Raw genomic sequence first — 20738 nt, 5'->3', positions numbered from 1 at the left:
ACAACACACTATCATAGCCCTGGAAAAATTCCCATAATACCAGGGTTTATTTTTATTTATTTTTATTTTCATTTATATAAATATTTTTTTCTTATTTTTTTCTTATTTTCTTATTTATATATTTTTTTCTTATATTTTCTTCTAATTTTTCTATTTTACTTTCATTTTACCATCATAAGAAAAAATTATTTTTTTCTCATTTTTTCTTTTTTTCATGTTAAATATCACATATTTCACCACTGTATGATGCATAGGAGATTTTTTTATTTCATCTTAGTTTATTTATGCATAAGCCATCGTGATATTTTTTAATTTTACATATATTTCACATTTTAGAAGTGTAATCTACATATCCGTTTTGTCTGTACTGTAGTGACAGTGTGTTTGATGCGTGCACAGGCATCAAAACTTCTCTTGAAGACATAAATACCACACCGGGTGGGGTCACCAACCCGGATGTCGACCAAATCTCTGGGTAAGGGGAAAAAAAATGATAAGACACGAAACGATCATTAATTATTAATTTCCTCTATTACGAGTGATTCGGACTCCGGTCTCTAAATACCCACACCAAAATGGCCGCCGCTAACACCAGTGCGCAACCACACCAAACACATGGTATACTATATAAACATATGAGGTGTAGCAAGATGGACGCCCCAGTAGACGTCTGATGACGAAACGCGTAGGGCGGGACTTACATACATCTTGCGTCACCTCAGGCTAGACGAACACAGGCCGTTCAGGACGGAACTCTCTCTCTCTTTTTTATACTCAAAGCCTACTGTGTAAATGTGAGTACGATACTGTATCCGTCTTAATAAAGTTTTGTATATACGGTTTTACACTATGGGTATTCCTCCTCTCTTTTATGTATATTGACAAACAACATTGCAAAGCACAGACCGGGAACACCCAGAATTGCTGCACAGGGGTACACACTGTGACCGATCGTACCCCTGCAGGGGGAAGGGGATCCGGTGAGTGCAAACATAATTAGAGCACGCTGTTGAGGCACAACCACCGAACCAGCACCTGGACAAGAAATTTCCCTTACAATTTTTCAATATCTCTTGGAACCATCCAAAAAGACTTTTTAACAAACATAAAGAGACTTTCTTTTCCAATAATACTGGTTGTTAAGCACACAAGTCACTTTACATTTTAGCACTAGTCACTTGATATTATCACTTAACAAGCACTAATTGCACTTTATTAATCTATACATAATATGCACTATAAGATTGTGGTTTTAATAAGCAACACGGTATTGTGCATCAAATGATTTATACCCCTGATGCAAACACTATCACTCTTATAAGCACTATTAGCACTTTGTGGATTTATATATGTTATGCATATAAGAGTACGGTTTTTAGGTGTAGTAAGTAGCATTGAATAGCATGTGTTGTATTAATATCTTGCTCAGAATAGGATCCTACATTCACGAAGAACTTTGTGGCAAACCATTGCCAGGCACTTAAACACCCACACATTTGGTTTCAAATACACCTATTATTATTCAGCACATATTCGGATTGCTGTATATGGTCTATATATTTGTTTTCGGATATTATTTTTTATATATTTTGTCAATTTTGACATTTTACACACTAACAAAGGAACTGGGTATAGCATTACAGTGAAATTCACCACTGTAAAAAAATCTTCCATCGTATATAAAACAATTGTTTTCAAGAAGAGCGGCGCCATGTCTACTCCTGCTTTCCTTACACATTTGAAATACATTCCACCAAGGTGGAATTGTATTTGTAGTGGCAGCAGCTCCATATTCTAATAGCACTATACCCATTGCGCGGATTCACCTTACATATCTTGTAAAATGCAATGACACCACAAGATATTTAGTTATCAAAAAGTTCCAATTTGTAACAAATGTGCTCTTTCTATTCATATAATTATATCCTGTATAATAAGTGAACTTAAAGGGAATATCTCTTTCCTATCATTGGATAGCATTTAAGCTTACCTTGTGCCATTTTCTTTGTATCTGAACTACTTTTACCTATATATTTATGTATATTAATTGCTCTTGCGATTAAACAGACCCTAAAGGGTTCTACTTATGAATGTGTTTGAGGTCTGTGCGTCTAGGGGACTCATTAGTGAAAATGTGTTTGTACATCAAAAAACAGCTGTTCAATGTGCTATAAAAATCAGTTTTGTGTATATTTAAGCAGAACGTATTCCACAAGGGTTGGTGTGTCTTGTGTGCTCAGATGTTTTTTTTTTTTCCTTCAAAGGAATCTTTGGTCTTTTTAAAGTGGTCACGCTGTAGAAATTGCTTTCTAAAATGAAGTTGTCATTGCCAAGTAGACAGCAGTGGAAACTCAGTTGCTTCAGCATATCTTGTTTGTTGGAACAGTGATGCCCCGTACACACGAACGGATTTTCCGTTGGGAAATGTTGGATGTGAGCTTGTTGGCGGTAAGTCCGACCGTGTGTATGCTCCATCGGACATTTGTTGTTGGACTTTCCGCCAACAAATGTTGGCTAGCATGTTCTCAAATTTTCCGCCAACAAATGTGTGCTGTCGGACTTTCCGATCGTGTGTACATAAGTCCGTCGGACAAAAGTCCAAAGTACAAACACGCATGCTCAGAAGCAGAAGCGGTCGTTCTTGTAAACTAGCGTTCGTAATGGAGAATTAACATTCGTAACGCGGCAAATTATGAAATCTCCAAATGTAGCGCACAATTCTCTTCTTCTTTAATGGGATAATAATGAAGCTGCTTTGCTGGTGATACTGATGGAGTTATTACAAACAAATTTTCAAAGGCTTTTTTTTTTCTAGTCATATCAAGAATTATGTTTTTTTTTTTTTTTTTATTTGGGCAAGTTACCACAACACCATTATCCTGTAGTTTTTAAGATCAAAGATACAACTATGTTGGTGTCCCTTGTCAATTTTACATTGTATTTTTTAAATGTAACTGCCGACTCCCAAACTGTCATTTGAAGTAAAACACATCGCCAAGTATTATTCTACACAATATTTTTATTGTGCATTAAAAAAAATAAAAAATTAGACATGCTATCTGCCAATAGAAAATAACCATAAAGTGCATTCTATGCATCCAAAAATATAGAAAATATACCAAATCAAATCATTATTATTCAACCAAAAAATAATGTCAAAGCAATAACTCCAAGGCCAATAATAAATAACACGTTATCTCCTCTGATTCCGCAACATGTCTGGTTGATGAACAGCCATTCAGAAACGAACAGCACGAAATGAAAAGCGATAAATGAAAAACACAAAAAGAAAAGCGCGAATTAACACTCACCAAACTTCTACTAACACAAAATTAGCAGAAGGAGCCCAAAGGGTGGCGCTAAAGAGCTGAAAAACCACATAGTACGTCTAGTACGTCACTACGTTCGTATTTGTTGGCCAACATTTGTGTGACCGTGTGTATGCAAGACAAGTTGGAGCCAACACCCTTCGGACAAAATTCCACGGTTTTGTTGTCGGAAAGTCCGATCGTGTGTACGAGGCTTGAGAATGTAAAAAAGAGAAAACACATTTATACATCTAACAATTCACATTGTGTTTGCCTTATATTCTTTCACAATTGCTATTTCTTTTTTTAATTTCTTTTTTTTTTTATTTACACAGATTATATTTTTGTCCATTTTATATTCCCACTGCTGAGAAGTAAGAAGTGCTTATGTTTTGCGTAACGGAATAAACTTAAAAAAAATGATAATTTTAGCAGAATCCTCAGTTTAATACATATGAACATATATGCCCCATCACTGCTCTATCTCTCCACCTCAACCAAACAGGGAATGCTTGGCGATCTCTGAATGATGCTTGTGCCTAGCGGCTGACCTCCTGTGTTTCTGAATGCAGCAGCCACTTGGCATGGGCCCCGGATGCTAGAGGAGATCACTGGAGTTGTGCAGATACCACAACAGTGATTTCCAGCTTCTAGAGCAGGGGTCTTCAAACTTTCTGTACAAAAGGCCAGTTTACTGTCCTTTAGACTTTAGGGGGTGGACTGAGGCCATTAGGAGTAGAAAAAGTCCCAGCATCAGAGTAAACATTACTCACATCCTTGGTGTCAGTGAGAGGAATTGTACCCCATTGTTTGTGTCACTGGGAGGAATTATGCCCCATCATTGGTGTCTTTGGCAGGAATTGTGCCCCCTCAGTGGTGTCTTTGGTAGGAATTGTGCCCCATCATTCGTGTCATTGGGCCCCATTGTTGATGTCATTGGGAGGAATAGTCCCCCATCGTTTGTGTCATTAGGAGAAATTGTGCACCATCATTGGTGTCATTGGGAGGAATGGTCCCACATCATTGGTATCAATGTGCCCCATTGTTGGTGTTATTGTGAGGAATTGTGCCCAATATTGGTGTCATTGGGAGGAATGGTCCCCCATCATTGGTGTCAATGTGCCCCATTGTTGATGTCATTGGGAGAAACCGTGACCCTTTGTTAGTATCAGTGAATGAAATAGTGCCTCAAGGGCCAGATAAAAGCAAGCAAAGGGCCGCATTCGGCCACAAGGCCGCAGTTTGGAGACCACTGTTCTAGAGGGATCCCACAGGTATGGTATATACATAAAGTAAACAAATATATTCTAAATAAATAAACTCACACTGATGGTGTAACAAATGTATGATAGTGTGACAAATATGTCAAAACACAAAATAAAGTGAAAAATAAGATATCAGGTGCAGCTGATGTACACAATGTGCTAATCACTTGACCAAATATAATGAAAATATAAATTACAGCACTAGCAAAAACAACATTAGTGAAAGTGAAAACAATTCATTAATAACAAAAAGTGAAAGTCCATATAAAGTGACTGATGTGCTCCACTCCAACAAAAGTGCAAAGTGTTTCAGAGTTTTCAAGGTGTACCACAACACCCCCTCCTGTGTCCCCACTCACCAGATGGAATGGACCCCCAGCTTTTCAGTCTAGGGGTCACTTCAGGAATGGCAACTTGAACATCAGATCATCAAGTAGACCTTCCTTGTTAAGGATACTCAGCCAGGATGAAAAGTACCCAAAATGAAAGGAAGGGACTGATAGTGAAGTAGCGTTTTGGTAAAGAATTTATTGCGCATAAAAATGAATACTTACAAGAAGCAAGATAAAACCAGGCATAAAAAACATGGAGCTGTGAGTACAAAAATGCCGTTCATGGTGTGCGTTCCAGGATACCGGAAGTGACGTCAATAGGAACCTGAAATTACGTCTACGCATTTCACCCTCCCACAGGGCATCATCAAGGACGTTGTGGTTTACCTTGAAAACTCTGGAGCACTTTGCATTTTTGTTGGATTGGAGCACATCAGTCACTTTATATGGACTTTCACTTTTTGTTATTAATGGTATATACATAGCTACACTGGACCAAGCTGGACCAATGTAACTATGTAAAAATATTCATACCTGGAATTCCTTGTCCCCTCTAGGTGATCAATGTGCATTCCATGGATTTATACAAAACTTGTTGCAGATTCTTACCTTTTCTGTTCTGAAGAAATAGCTGTTTGTTTCATCGTGTGCTTTCCAGACTGATTCTTGAATGGGAGGGCCTATACTGCATTTTAATCACTTGGGCAAATCTCAGTGTTCTAATGAGAAAGGCTGCAGAGTCTGCATCCATTTAGTAGATAAGCCTTAGGGAATATGTCATCAAAAATTGAAATTCCTATTGCAAGGGACACCGAAAATCAACCTGCCTGGAAATTGTGCCAATCCCAAATCCCAACATTATGATAAACATTTCCATCAATGGCCAACAAGAAGGCTCCGGAGGTGGGATGATGGGAGTGGCGTTTAATCTTTTTTTCTGAAGAAATGACACTTTGCTACAATGTAAAGTAGTGAATGTACAGCTTGTATAACAGTGTAAATTTGCTGTCCTCTCAAAATAACTCAACACACAGCCATCAATGTCTAAACCACTGGCGACAAAAGTGAGTACACCCCTAAGAATGTCCAAATTGGGCCCAATTAGCCATTTTCCCTCCCCCGGTGTCATGTGACTCATTAGTGTTACAAGTTCTTAGGTATAAATGGGGAGCAGGTGTGTTAAATTTGGTGTTATCGCTCTCACTCTCTCATACTGGTCACTGGAAGTTCAACATGACACCTCGTGGCAAAGAACTCTCTGAGGATCTGCAATTAAGAATTGTTGCTCTACATAAAGATGGTCTAGGCTATAAGAAGTTTGTCAAAACCCTGAAACTGAGCTGCAGAACGGTGGCCAAGACCATACAGCGGTTTAACAGGACAGGTTCCACTCAGAACAGGCCTCGCCATGGTCGACCAGAAGAAGTTGAGTGCACGTGCTCAGCGTCATATCCAGAGGTTGTCTTTGGGAAATAGATGTATGAGTGCTGCCAGCATTGTTACAGAGGTTGAAGGGGTGTGTGGGGGGGGGGTCAGCCTGTCGGTGCTCAGACCATACACCACACACTGCATCAAAATGGTCTGCATGGTTGTCGTCCCAGAAGGAAGCCTCTTCTAAAGATGATGCACAAGAAAGTCTGGGCCGCAGGGCAGTATTCCATCATAATAAAGACCCCAAACACACCTCCAAGACGACGACTGCCTTGCTAAAGAAGCTGAGGGTAAAGGTGATGGACTGGCCAAGCATGTCTCCAGACCTAAACCCTATTGAGCATCTGTGGGGTATCCTTAAACTGAAGGTGGAGGAGTGCAAGATCTCTAACATCCACCAGCTCCGTGATGTCGTCATGGAGGAGTGGAAGAGGACTCCAGTGGTAACCTGTGAAGCTCTGGTGAACTCCATAACCAAGAGGGTTAAGGGAGTGCTGGAAAATAATGGTGGCCACACAAAATATTGACACTTTGGGCCCAATTTGGAGATTTCCACTTAGGGGTGTACTCACTTTTGTCGCCAGCGGTTTAGACATTAATGGCTGTGTGTTGAGTTATTTTGAGGGGACAACAAATTTACACTGTTATACAAGCTGTACACTCACTACTTTACATTGTAGCAAAGTGTCATTTCTTCAGTGTTGTCACATGAAAAGATATAATACAATATTTACAAAATAAATATATATATATACATATATATACATACATACATACAGTGGGTATAGAAAATAATCACCCCCCCCCCCCCCTTTAAAATAATCACATTTAGTTGCTCTGCAGCCTGAATTGAAGACAGACACAGTTTTTGTTTTATCCAGCTGTATTTACTCAGTGCAACTTATAACATCCATGTAAAAGGTATAGCACCAACATGTCAGAAAAAAAACTGAGTTAGAGAAAGGATCACCCACCTTGGTTCAGTATTTTGTTGAACCGCCTTTTGCTTTAATTCCAGCCTTTAGTCTGTTGGGATTTGTCTCTGCTAACTTTGCACATCTAGACTTTGCAATATTTGCCCGCTCTTCTTTGCAGTACTGCTCAGTTTGATGGTGACCGTTTGTGAACTGCAGTCTTCAGGTCATTCCACAGATTTTCAGTGGGATTTCAATGGGATTTCTGGGCTCTGACTAGGCCATGCAAGGACATTCACCTTTTTTGCTCATTGTTGCTGTGTGCTTTGGGTCATTGTCATGTTGGAAGGTAAACCTTCTTCCAGTTGACAACTTTTCCTCAAGAATTTGGTGGTATTTTGCCCCATCCATTTTCTTCTATCCTGACAAGTGCTCCAGTCCCTGCTGCAGAGAGACACCCCAATAGCAGCATATTACCACCCCCCCATAACAGCATATTACCACCCCCCCATAACATAATATTACCACCCCCATGACAGGATATTACCACCCCCATAACAGGATATTATCACCCCAGATCCATAACAGGATATTATCACCCCAGATAATAGGATATTACCACCTCCATGCTTTACCGCATAAAGGGTGTTATATGGAGGTGAGCTGTATTAGATTTCCGCCAATATATCATTTGTTGTTGAGGCCAAATCATGAAATTGTAGCCTCATCTGACCAGAACACCTTTTTCCATGTGGCCTCAGAATCTTCAAGGTGTGTTTTGGCAAAGCTCAGTGGTGACTGCATGTCGTCTTTCTTGAGAAGTGGCTTTTTTCTTGCAATCCTCCCATGCAAGCCACATTTGTGATATTGTTGTCACATGCACACAATGACCACTCTTTGTCATAAATTCCTGCAACTGCTTCAGAGTTGCTGTAGGCATCTTGGTCGCCTCTTTGACCAGTTTCCTCCTGGCTCTTTCATCCAGTTTAGAGCAACGTCCTGATCCAGGGAGGGTCTGTATTGTACCAAATACCTTCCACTTCTTAATAATAGACCTAACTGCGCTTCTAGGCAATGATAAAGCCTTTTAATTTTATTTGTATCCATCTCCTGACTTGTGCCTGTCCTCTTTTGACAGTGGCTTGCCACCCATAGTTCATTGTTTGGTTCAGTTGCACTACCAGGGACTAATATGCTTCAGGAAAGCTCTTTTCATGCTGAGCTAATCAAAAGGACCACAGCTGATCATAGTTGAAAGTCAAATGGCTTTATGTGCCATTGAGAAGGTGATTAGCTATACCTGATTACAAGTCATTTTTAGGAGGGGGTGATCCTTTTTCCAACTCAGTGATTCTGTTTTTGATTTAGAAAAAAAAATCTGACATGTTGGTGTTATATCTTTCACTTGGATGTTATAAGTAAATACAGCTGGATATAACAAAAAACTGTGTCTGTCTTAATTTCAGGCTGCAAAGCAACACAATGTGATTATTTTAAAGGGGGTGATTCTTTTCTATATCCACTGTATATTTACACAACCAAAAGCTGTGGACACTGGACCATCAACCCTATATGAGCTTGCTGGACCTTCCATTCCAAAACCATTAATATATGGGCATTAATATAGAGTTTGTCAGCTGACATCCAACCCTATATAACAGCCTCCACTCTTCTGAAAAGGCTTTCCACAAGATTTTGGAGGGTATCTGTTGGAATTTGGGCCCATTCAGCCAAAAGAGCATTCGTGAGGTCAGGTACTGATGTTGGATGACAAGACCTGACTTATGCCCCGTACACACGGTCGGACATTGATCGGACATTCCGACAACAAAATCCATGGATTTTTTCTGACGGATGTTGGCTCAAACTTGTCTTGCATACACACGGTCACACAAAGTTGTCTGAAAATCCAATCGCTCTGAACACGGTGACGTAAAACACGTACGTCGGGACTATAAACGGGGCAGTAGCCAATAGCTTTAGTCTCTTAATTTATTCTGAGCATGCGTGGCACTTTGTGCGTCGGATTTGTGTACACACGATCGGAATTTCCGACAACGGATTTTGTTGTCGGAAAATTTTATAGCAGGCTCTCAAACTTTGTGTGTCGGAAATTCTGATGGAAAATGTGTGATGGAGCCTACACACGGTCGGAATTTCCGACAACAAGGTCCTATCACACACTTTCCGTCGGAAAATCCGACCGTGTGTGCGGGGCATTACAATTGCCATTTCAATCCATCCCAATAGTGTTCAGTAGGGTTGAGGTCAGGACTCTGTAGAGGACACGAGTTCCTCCACACCAAACTGACCAAACTATGTCCTCATGGAGATGATTTTGTACACAAGGGAACGGTCATGTTGGAACAGATAAGGACCTCTCCCAAGCTGTTACCACAGTACTGGAATTATAAAATTGTCTTAAATATCTTTCTGCAATGTAGCTTTAAAGCTTATCTCACCCTAAGAATATATATATATATATATTGCTGCTTACTAGTCCTTACATCTGGTGGCTGCATTCCTTTTTTTTTTCAGTGTTTCCCTATGTTTCCCCTGGTAATCCTGCCAGTAAACACTTGGTGTCATGGGTGTCAATGCTCATTCCGCTTATTGTAACTATGGAGAAGTATCATCACCACCTTGGGACTACAGAACACCTTACCCTATTCTCTTCTTCATAACATGGGTGGGAGATATCCATAAAGAAAATTAGGATCAACGTAATTATTGGGAATGCAGTATAGATGTAAAACAACAAAAGTTATCAGATAACAAGATTTCTGGCAGGATCAACAGGCATTTTTTCACACCTATCATACAGATAGAGCAAAAGGCTTCCGTTGGTACATATAACAGACCAACAGGAAGCCAATTACAGAAGTTAATTTCCAGGGTTTACATACACTTTAATAATACTCTTTATAATACAGAAAGTGCAGCGCTGGACATATAAAGTGAATGGTGAAATATTACTAAACCATGTAATAAAAATTAATCAACAGCAATGTATACAAATAGTGACCTATAAATATAGGTAATAAATTACTTATGACCGTGAGCATATAAATATAGGTAGTAAATTACTTATGACCATGAGCATATGGAATTACAGAAAAAAATTCCTGGAAATAAAACTTTTAAAGGTGCATAAAAGTCCAAAGCAATATTTTTCGTGCAATGTGAGTTTCAGGGGTGCATGTTCGATAATCGGTGTTGCCCACCACCGGATAGGTGAATGAATAAAAGGCTTACCAGAAAGCCTGTGACCGCCCTTATTCAGGGGGGTCAAAACAGGCTTAGCAGATATGGGGGGACCACCACACGGATACTCCGGTTGGCACCTGATGGATCAATGGGTCAAGACTCCTTGCCAGGTAGTTCTCCAGCCGACAACCACTGTGGATGTTCTCCCGACTCCTGTCCTCTCATGGGGCAGACTTGAAGCTCCCACAGATTCAGTGCAGGAATGATGTAATATAAAGTTGCCAAAAAAGGGAATAAAGAAAAAATGCTCCGCTAGTGCAGATAACTTTGGGTTTCCTTTATTGGTCTCAAGCATTAAAAGCAAAAAAAAACAGAATAAAACAAACAAGATAAAAAAACGACACTACCGCCGTTTGTTTAAAGATCGCGCATGCGCGGTGCGTGCAATGTTGTGACCCAAGAACTACCTGGCAAGGAGTCTTGACCCATTGATCCATCAGGTGCCAACCGGAGTATCCGTGTGGTGGTCCCCCCATATCTGCTAAGCCTGTTTTGACCCCCCTGAATAAGGGCGGTCACAGGCTTTCTGGTAAGCCTTTTATTCATTCACCTATCCGGTGGTGGGCAACACCGATTATCGAAGATGCACCCCTGAAACTCACATTGCACGAAAAATATTGCTTTGGACTTTTATGCACCTTTAAAAGTTTTATTTCCAGGAATTTTTTTCTGTAATTCCATATGCTCATGGTCATAAGTAATTCACTACCTATATTTATATGCTCACGGTCATAAGTAATTTATTACCTATATTTATAGGTCACTATTTGTATACATTGCTGTTGATTAATTTTTATTACATGGTTTAGTAATATTTCACCATTCACTTTATATGTCCAGCGCTGCACTTTCTGTATTATATCTAGTTTTTTGTACCCTTATATCGGGGTTATAGTGCATAGCAGCAGGACCTTTTTTACTTCATCACAATTTTTATGCACCTAGCGCAATTTCTTTGTTTTTTTGATTTTTGTTAATAATACTCTTCCCTGAAAACACCTGACCAAACCCACAAGTAGTGTTGGGCAAGCAGTTTGACCCAAGCATAAGTTTGGCTCGAACATCAGCCGTTCGGCGAACACCCGAATTTGCGGGGTGCTCGGCGGGATACACTGCACAAACAGGCCACTGCATCCTTAACAACAGATGAGTCATTAGCTGTCAACGGGCTTTCCCGCTGACAAATAGAATAGAAAAATGTGAAAAATTGGCGCGGGGGTCCCGCCAATTCATATAAGACCCTTATCCGAGCATGCAGCCTGGCAGGCCAGGAAGGGGGGGGGGGGGAACGAGCATCCCCACCCCCTCCTGAACCATACCAGGCCAACATGGGACGGGGGGTGAAAAAAAAATGCTGCGCCCGCAACGAAGGCTAACCGCAATGTGCCTGCTCTGCCATTTGACAGTACTTAATTAGGTAAGGGGCAGAGCCACCTGGCGACGTCACCTGGTGGCACTGCCCCCGTGTGACGTCACCAATCGGTGCATGCTGGGTCAGTGACATCTGGGTGAGCAGTGGGCATCGTGATAGACAGTGGATTTATATCGGGGGACATTGTTTGTTTGTTTTTATTAAAGGAATTGTCAAAAACTGTGTGTGTGTTTTTATTTTTATTTTTTACACTTTTTTTGGTGAATGGGTAGGGGTACAATATACTCCATACTCATTTACATGGGGGGGGGAGGATCTGGGGGCCCCCTTGTTAAAGGGGGCTTCTCGATTCCAAAGAGCCCCTGCCCGCAGACCCCCACAACCACAGCCCAACGTTGTTGGGAAGAGGCCCTTGTCCCCCTCAACATGGGGACAAGGTGCTTTGGGGTGGGGGCCATGGGGTTCCCCTCTAAATCCATACCAGGGGGGGACCCTAATGCCGTTTTTCTTTTTAAAACATTATTCTATTGCCGGCAATGGTATTGTATTGCCGGAAATTTAAATGCTATTTTTATTATTTATATATGTCCCTTTTGCTGCAGCAGGTTCTATACACTTGGTGGTCAGCCCAGAGAAGTTGCACTCCTTAGCAGATTGTGTACTGTATCAGTAAAAGAAATGTGGCCTCAGCCTAAGATCCTCCCAGGCCATGCCCCCGACATGTTTCTATGACTAAGCCCTGTAGGTGGGGTGAAACGCATCAGTGGGCATGGGCTGGGAGAAGCCTAGGCTGAGGCCACTTTTCATTTACTGATCCAATACGCAGGCTGCCTAGGAGTGCGGTGTATTTGAGTTAGATTTTGCACAACAGGCTAGGATGGGCATTTCAGATGCCGGCACCCAAGAGTAGTGTGTCACTGGAACAGGTCAGATGGGTGCTTGGAATGGTGCCCTAAGAAGCCAAGCAGGGTTATAGTGGTTGGCCTGCTCTGTTATCATCTACAGGTCCCAAGGATCAACGGAATATTGTTTTTGCTGATAGAATATTGTGTTCTTTCCTAGAATTCTTAAGCTGACAAGGCAGCGAGTCTCCTTTTCCAGTAGCAGAGCGTACATCTGATCACTAAGCATATTTTACTAGCAATCCACTATCATCTATTATTCCATGAGCCACTTGACAGTAAATAGTGCAGCTCTTAACCTGGTTAGGGTCCTCACACGCTTATCTTGTTCTGAGGTTCTATTGCCATAAAGATTTTTAAATTGACTGACAGTCACTCTCATCATGAACTTTTATTATCCGAGTGTAATTCTTAATTGGGTCCAATGAACAATAGCGGCCCTGAGTTATAGACTCTTTTTCTCACCATATAATTAGGATATAATTACCCACAGGATATCAGGATGATGTAGAACCTTATCTACTAAACGTGCCCTCATTAAGAAACCAGTCTAAATGTACATTTATTCAATCAGTATGAATTAATTAAAATGTTACTGGAATCAGGGAGATGGCAATAAAGATGACATATATTAGGAAATGTGATAGCTGCCGCCATAGCCTACGCTGCCGTGAATTCACCCGGAAGACTGGAAGTGCGATAAAACAAACCAGGAAAGCGGAATGCTGCGGGTATAAATGCCCTTCCATGTGACCCATGATCCTTAAATGGGTCATGGATCATCATTGCCTAGACTGGGGAACTGAGCAATTCCTTACTGATTAGACAAACATCATCATCACTACTTCATTCTGTTGTGGAAAGGAAAGCAAAGGAGAAAAGAAAAAGGTTTATGAAGGAAGTGAGAGAGTAAAGAAGGAAAGGAGGAAGAGAGTAAAGAAATAAGAGAGGAGAGAGTAAAGAAGGTAAGGGGGAAGAAATTAAAGAAAGAAAGTTGGAAGAGAGTAAAGAAGGAAAGGGGGAAGAGAGTGAAGAAGGAAAGGGGGAAGAGAGTGAAGAAGGAAAGGGGGAAGAGAGTAAATTAGGAAGAGAATAAATATGGAAAGGCGGAAGAGAGTAAAGAAAGAAGAGAGGAAAGTATAAAAAAGGAAAGAGGGAAGTGAGTAAAGGAAGAAAGTTGGAAGAGAGTAAAGTAGGAAAGGAGACAGAGAGGAAGAGACTGAAGAATGACAAGAGTAACAGAGTAAAGTAGGAAGAGAGTAAATTAGGGAGGGAATAAAAATAGAAAGGTGGAAGAGAGTAAAGAAAGAAGAGAGGAGAGTGTAAAAAGGGAAAGAGATACGAGAGTAAAGAAAGGAAACAAGACAGAGAGGAAGAGAATGAGGAAGGAAAGGTGGAAGAGAGTAAAGAAGGAAGAGAGTAAAGTTGGGAGAGAGTAACAAAGGAAAGGTGGAAGTGAGTAGAAAAGATAGAGAGGAAGACAGTAAAGAAGGAAAGGAGACAGAAAGGAAGAGAATGAAGAAGGACAGGAGGATGAGTGTAAAGGAGGAAGAGAGTAAAGTAGGGAGAGAGTAAAGAAGGAAAGGCAACAGAGAGGAAAAGAATGAAGAAGGAAAGGAGGAAAAGAGTAAAGAAGGAAGAGAGTAAAGCAGGGAGAGAGTAAAGAAGGAAAGGTGGAAGAGAGTAGAAAAGGTAGAGAGGAAGACAGTAAAGAAGAAAAGTAGGAAGAGAGGAAGAGAGTACACACTAAAAGTTCCTTTGGAGCTGAAGAGCTCAAAAAAGATCATGTACTAACAATCCAATGTTAGTACAGTGATCTCCCCAACTGAAATATTGTGTTCTGACAGCCCCTCCACCAGAACACACTGGTCAGTGTTGTTTAGATGCCGATCAACAGACTTTTTCTGTCATGCCCCTTCATCAGAAGCTGGATGTTCAGCCGGCTTCTGACGGACCAGCTGCCGTACACATGGGCTGATCATTGGCGGGTTTCTATTGAACCGGCTGATACCACCCGATATTCAGCCTGTGTTTACGGGGTTTAAAGAAAGGAGGAAAAGAGTAAAGAAAGTAAAGAGGAAGAGAGTAAAGAAGGAAAGATTGAAGAGAGTAAAGAAGGAAAGGAGGTAGAGAGTAAAGAAGGAATAGAAGAAGAGAGAAAAGAATGAAGAGAGGAAGAAAGTAAAGAAGGAGAAGAGGAAGTAAGTACAGAAGGAAAAGAGAAAGAGAGTAAAGAAGGAAAGGAGGAAACCTGTAAGGAAGAAAAGGAGGAAGAGAGTAAAGTAGGAAGAGAAGAAGAAAGAAGAAGAGGCAGTAAGTAAAGAAGAAAAAGAGGAAGAGAGTAAAGAAGGAAAGGAGGAAAAGTGTAAAGAAGGTAAAAAGGAAGAGAGTAAAGAAGGAAAGGAGAAAAAGTGTAAGAAAGTAAAGAGGAATAGAGGAAAGGAGGAGGAGAGTAAAGAAAGTAAAGAGGAAGAGAGTAAAGAAGGAAAGGAGGACGAGAGTAAAGAATGAAAGGAAGAAGAGAGTAAAGAATGAAAAGTAGAAGAGAGTAAAGAAGGAAGGGAGGAAGAGAGTAAAGAAGGAAAGATTGAAGAGAGTAAAGAAGGAAAGGAGGTAGAGAGTAAAGAAGGAATAGAAGAAGAGAGAAAAGAATGAAGAGAGGAAGAAAGTAAAGAAGGAGGAAGAGAGTAAAGAAGGAAGGGAGGAAGAGAGTAAAGAAGGAAAAGAGGTAGAGAGTAAAGAAGGAAAGGAGGAAGAGAGTAAAGAAAGAAGAGGAGAAGAGGCAGTAAATAAAGAAGGAAAAGAGGAAGAGAAGGAAAGGAGGAAAAGTGTAAGGAAGGAAAGGAGGAAGAGAGAAAAGTAGGAAGAGAAGAAAGAAAATTAGAAAAGGAGGAAGAAATAAAAGAAAGAAAAAGGAAGGGTGGAAAGACAGTAATGAAGGCATGGAGGAAAGAGAGTAAAAGAGGAAAGCCGGATAGGAGGTAGAGAGTAAAAAAGAAAAGGAGGAAAAGAGTAATGACGTAAGGGATAAAAAGAGGAAAAAAGGAAGGATAGAGGGAAGGTAAAGGCAAAGAAAGTTAAGGAAAAGAAGGGAGGAAGAGGGAGAGTAAAGAAGGAAGGGAGGAAGAAGAAAAAAGGCAAGGAGGAAATGAACAAAGAAGGGAGGAGAGATAAGAGAAAGAGAAAATGGAAAGGGAAGGAATTTTTTTTTATATAAGTTACATTCAGGAAGAAACCCATGAAATGAGAGTGAATGTAACCCCAACTGCAACCTCATATGACTGAGAACAAAGTGAACAGGAGGAGTGAGAAAGTAGAAAAAGAAGCTGGAGCCTTCAACTTGACAAGTGACATCCTGCTGATCCACAAAGGGGAACTCTGCAGTTGGTATGGGATGTGATGGGTGTGTTGGGTGTATTTGGCATGTGCTGCAAACAGAGAGTTCCCTGATTATGATAGGTAAAGTTTGTCTCTTCTGGCTGTGCTGTTTGTTACAATCACTGAATCACCCCCTATGGGAATGATCCTACTCTATGCACTGTGCTATATATGACATACTCCAGACCACTTTTTTGATACACTGTGTGGTATGTAATATACTCTAGGTTACCTTATTCTGTGCAGTAAATAATATACTTCCAACGTGCGTGCAGATACATCCACCGCACACCAAGATACTCAAAGTGGCTTAAGAGTTTTGAGTTCCCAGAGTTCCTCCTTACATCAGAGGACAGGGTTAACCGCTGGAGAACCAGAGGACAGGGACCCCTGGCAGGTCAATTGACAGAGCTCTTTTCCTATCCCAGACTGTATACCGCTCCCATCCCCTCCCCCCACACTACACAGGGCTGAAATCAGCACAGACACTTCCCCATCCTGGGCTGTTCTCACCTCATGCTCCACTACATTCAGGAAATGGCTCACAGCTTCTCCCCAGCCAATGGGAACAGAGGGGTCTAGACTGTGGAAGGCAAAGTAGAAGCCCAGTACTGGAGCATGGCTGTGGGGCCCTAGGGCAAATCGGAGCTGGATTTTGTGGAGGATATGATAATATGACAGGGAGGCTGCAGGGGCCCCCTGGAGCTAGGGGCGGAGTTGCAATTGTGACCCCTGCAACCCCTTATGCTACGCCCATCGCCCATGCACTGAGCTGTATATTATCCATTCCATACCACCTACTTAAATACAATATATATATATATATATATATATATATATATAAATGTAATAATTGCAATGTAATTGTAATAATTGTATATAATAGATTTTTGTGCATTTAGCATGTTTTTTTCAAGAAAGAATTGACATAAGAATACTAACGATTTAAAACACTATTAAGCCCTTATTTGCTGCAAACCTGACTTACAATTAACTATCAACCTTAGTTCAGTTTAGTGAGTTCAAATCACCTCAAGTCACAAAGAGGTGAAAAAATATCTGTAATCAAACTGGTGGAAAACCTTTCATTTTTCAAATGAAATGTGTAATTATAACTCCAGTATTTCAAAGAAAGACAATGGGATGTACATTCCGATTAGTTTGCCCTGACTTTAACACTAATTAAGCATTAGTAATTAAACTTTATAAATATTCTATTAATTACCAATGAAAGCAACCGCTAAATAGAATAAGTTGACAGTTTATTGTTTAATGTATTTTAATTAAACTATTTTATTTTGTGTTAAGAAAAAAATAAAGTCTTTAAAAGGGCAGACCTAAAAATGTTGCACGGACTATTTAATGGCAAGACTGAGTGAAAGCTTATATTTTAGCTCCCTCTGCTGGTTTTTAGTTTATTATGATCATGATTAACTTTAGAGGAGACTTTTACACTTCACTGTATAACACTTTCTCAAGCAATGGGGGAGAGAAAGAAAATCCAGGTCAGTACACAATTGGACAGTATTAATGTTTTGTAAAAGGCCCAATTACCTATTCTTTAAAATAATTATAAAGTTACGTATATCTGGTCAAATGCTGTAATCTAGGGCATGCTTCCTAAAGGACAGGCTAGAAAAAAATAAAAATTATATATATATATATATATATATATATATATATATATATATATATATATATATATATATATATATATATATATATATATATACACAGTGGGGACGGAAAGTATTCAGACCCCCTTAAATTTTTCACTCTTTGTTATTTTGCAGCCATTTGCTAAAGTCATTTAAGTTCATTTTTTTTCCTCATTAATTGTGTGTGTGTATATATATATATATATATATATATATATACACACACACACACACACACACACACAGCTTTTACATACATACAATTTATAAGCAAATGCTTGGTTTCGTCTCTTTTTTGCAGGCTTAGATATGGAGTACTGACATTTTTTTCTTTGTTTACAGTTGGAAATATTATGTCTAAATGTTGCCTCTGCCGATAGGCCAGACACCAAAAAGTATATTTATTATAAAAGGAATTTCACATCTCTGAAAGATTGATAATAATGTTCTAGGAGATGGTAAAGATTCATAGCAAGGCGAACGAAAACAATCAACTTGTACACATAATACATTTTTTACCATAATGTGATGAAACTGAAAAACAACTTCTTATAAATTCCTTTAAATATTCCATTTTATTTTTTTTTATTACAAGAAAAAATCTTTTATATATATATATATATATATATATATATATATATATATATATATATATATATATATATATATATATATATAAATATATATATACACATATATATATATATATATATATAAATATATATACATATATATATATATATATATATATATATATATATATATATATATATATATATATGTGTATATATATATATATATATATATATATATATATATATATAATTTTTATTTATTTATTTATTTTTTTTAATTGTGACTTCCTTTCAATATTACAAATTATAGCAAATTATAGGCTTTAAAACATAAACAATATAGTTAATTTAAATGTAAAAAAAAAATAAAAAATATATGTAATTTGAAATTTTAAAGTTCCAAAAAATACTTTTTATGAGCTTTAACACTACTGATTATTATATTTTAAAATAAAAAAATGTCATTTGAAAAAAGTGCTTTTTATTTATCTGCTCTGCTTGTTCCATTTAGGATTATTTTCAGTTTATTTATGTATTTATTTGAAACTTAACATGTAAAAATGTTAACAAATATTTCAGTTCGTCATTAAAATTTTAATTGAAACTATACTCTTAAAGTCGTCTAAGACTTTACATAAACCCACCTCTTCTCATAAGAATATATAGCTTTAATAAAGACCACAAATATAACTGAATATCATTAGTTGATTATAGAGTTATTAATAACAAGTCCCCTGTTGTCATTGTCAATGACGCTGATGCTAATAAAATTTTTTTAAAAATAATGAAATTAAATGATAAAAAAAATCTTGTTTTTGCCAGAGAATACAATGTTGTGTATTAAATTTTGAAAGCTGTAATAGTAGAATATGTCTTGTTAATTATTCTATAACAGAGTAACAGAATGTCTGTTGTTGGTTATGAAAAGAAATTCTAGAAAACTAATAGAATTTAGTCCTTGAAATGACTTCCTGCCCAAGTTGTGTTTTTCTTTCTCAATAAAACACAATGATATCCAGATAAGCACAAAGCTGCATGTCATGTATGTATTTATTGAATCAAGAAGCCCAATGACTTCAGCCGCGGCCACCTCTCGGAGGTCTCGGAGAAGCAGCCCAACATGTCACCGTTACCAGCCAGTCCCGCTACAGATGTTCCGATGCTCCCAACATGACATTGTCAGACCTATTTCTATTGGATTTGTAAATAAAAACTGAATTAGGTGAAAAACAGACCTTGAAAAGTGATTAGCAAATCGTCTGCGAACATAAGTAAATTTTATATTATGTTATCCGTGCCAGATCTACAGTCCAATGTCACAAACCAGTTAAGCACTGAGATTCTTGTTTTCATCTTTCATTGAGTGTCTTTTATGTGTCAAATGAATGTGATAAGAAGCAAAAAAATAAAGAGATGCAGCAAAGAGTAATTTAGAGGGCGGGGAGAATGAAAGAAAGAAGGGAAGAAAGAAGGAAAGAAAGAAGGAAAGAAAGAAGGAAAGAAAGAAAGAAAGAAGGAAAGAAGGAAAGAAAGAAAGAAAGAAAGAAAGAAAGAAAGAAAGAAAGAAAGAAAGAAAGAAAGAAAGAAAGAAAGAAAGAAAGAAAGAAAGAAAGAAAGAAAGAAAGAAAGAAAGAAAGAAAGAAAGAAAGAAAGAAAGGGAAGGATGGAGGGGGAAATCAAATGAAAGAGAAGAAAAAGGGGAAGCAAGTACAAAAAAAAGGAAGCAAAAAAAGAAGGGAAAAAGGAAGGAAGAAAAGAAGGGAAAAGGGAAGAAAGAAAGAAGGGAAGGAGGGAGGGAGGAAAGGAAGGCAAAGGGTAGAAAGGAAAAAAGGAAGGAAGAAAAGAAAGAAAAGAGGGAGGAAAGTAAAAAGGGAAAGAAGTAAAACAAAGGAAGGGAAAAAGGAAGGAAGAAAAGAAGGGGAAAAAGGAAGGAAGAAAAGAAGGGGAAAAAGGAAGGAAAAAAAGAAGAGAAAGAAAGAAAAAAGAAAGAAAGAGGGTAGGAAGGAAAAGAAAGAGGGAAAGGAGGGAGAGAGGAAAGAAAAGGAAATGAAAAATGGAAGAACGTACAAAAAAAAAAAAGAAAGGGGAAAAAAGGAAGAAAGGAAGGAAGAAAAGAAAAAGAAAGAAAGAAGGGAAGGAGGGAGGGAGGAAAGGAAATGAAAAGAAAAATGACAAAGGGGAGGAAAGAAAGAAAGAAAAAAAGGAAGAAAGAGGGAAAGAAAAAGAAAGAAGGTAAGGAGGGAGAGAGGAAAAGGAAAGGAAAAAGAGAAGAAAGAGAAAAGAGGAAGAGAAAAAAGAAAGAAAGGGAAGGAAGAGAGGAAGAAATGAATGGAAAA

At 38.7% G+C, this 20738-nt stretch overlaps 1 protein-coding gene across 1 annotated transcript in view; it reads right to left on the bottom strand.

Annotated features, from left to right (window-relative positions):
* DGKB (diacylglycerol kinase beta) overlaps positions 1-20738 on the bottom strand; it is an 804956-nt gene that overhangs the window by 437742 nt on the left and 346476 nt on the right. The window lies entirely within an intron of this gene.

Source organism: Aquarana catesbeiana, linkage group LG05 (genome assembly GCF_042186555.1).
Source record: "Aquarana catesbeiana isolate 2022-GZ linkage group LG05, ASM4218655v1, whole genome shotgun sequence".
NCBI classification, from domain to species: domain Eukaryota; kingdom Metazoa; phylum Chordata; class Amphibia; order Anura; family Ranidae; genus Aquarana; species Aquarana catesbeiana.
This window is presented reverse-complemented; position numbering and strand designations above follow the sequence as displayed.